Source organism: Frankliniella occidentalis, unplaced genomic scaffold, assembly GCF_000697945.3.
Source record: "Frankliniella occidentalis isolate FOCC.00 unplaced genomic scaffold, Focc_3.1 Scaffold27, whole genome shotgun sequence".
NCBI classification, from domain to species: domain Eukaryota; kingdom Metazoa; phylum Arthropoda; class Insecta; order Thysanoptera; family Thripidae; genus Frankliniella; species Frankliniella occidentalis.
The window spans coordinates 1,399,081-1,400,230 of NW_026267157.1; positions in this window are offsets into that span (position 1 = coordinate 1,399,081).

Sequence of the window (1,150 nt, forward strand, 5' to 3'; positions counted from 1 at the left end):
GGGGGGGGAGGTTCTAATATTGTGAGATGGGATCTCAAATGGACCTTGGGGTACAAATATCATGGGACCCCAGTGTCCGCGTATGGTTTCTGAAAACTTGAACCTTTATTCTTGTAAGAGTCCAAAGGACCTTACCCGCAAATCCACCAGCAAATGACAATTGTTTACATTTTAAAAAAACTGAGTTCTTGTACTAAATATATTGTACTTGATACTTAATTTTTCAAGTGCATTTATACACAGACGTATACGTCTTGATTTAAGTGGTATGTTATTTCTTGGAAAATCAAGGATCAGGATCAAGTACAATGTACTTGGTCCAAGGACTCAGTTTTTTGGGTATACTAAATCATTGATAGCCTCAGTTTTGTATTTTTTCCTGTGTGCCGACATCAAAGTCACAGTTTTAGTCTAGATAATGCCGTCTTGTTTTGCTAAGGGAGAATTAATGACGTTTTTACATAGACAGGGATCAACGACGCAGTACGCATTCAACCCGGGTGGAAGAATAAGTAGTTGAACTACAGTCGGAACTATAGCTAGTGAACTGCACTCCGGCTCTACTCTCGGAAATGTACTAAAAGTGTTCTCCATTACTATTCACGAACGAAGTAATAAGCATAGTCTGAAAGAGAGACCATTCTGTACTCTAAACTGTAGTTGCTCTCCAGTTGACCTGCAGTTTCGATACTAGAAGATAGGTTCAGTGTTTACTGCAGTTTTAACTGTGCCTGATACCGAGTTATACTATTCTTACGTACTACTGTTACATGAGTACTTGTGCTTGCAAGGCAAGCTTTAGTTAGAATGCACTTTAGGGAGAGCGCTCTCCGCATGATATTGAGTTCCTGCGGCACCAGAGCTATGGTGTCGCGCTGGCTTAGTGGTCAGCGTGCGAGGCTCCCAGCTCCAAGGTCCGAGGTTCAACTCCCGTCTGCATCCAGCTTCGCAGATCCATCAAAAGGTACTGTGCACTTCATCATATAACTTGTAATATGAGGTAATACGAGATAAAAACTAGATAAAGGAAAGGGTCAGAGGGGGGAAAAAATGTTTTGAACCAAATCTTGAACAGTGCATTTTGTTTGCATTTACCACTGAAGTTTATATATAGTCGGATCCGAAGAACATTTGTAACTGAACTTCAGTT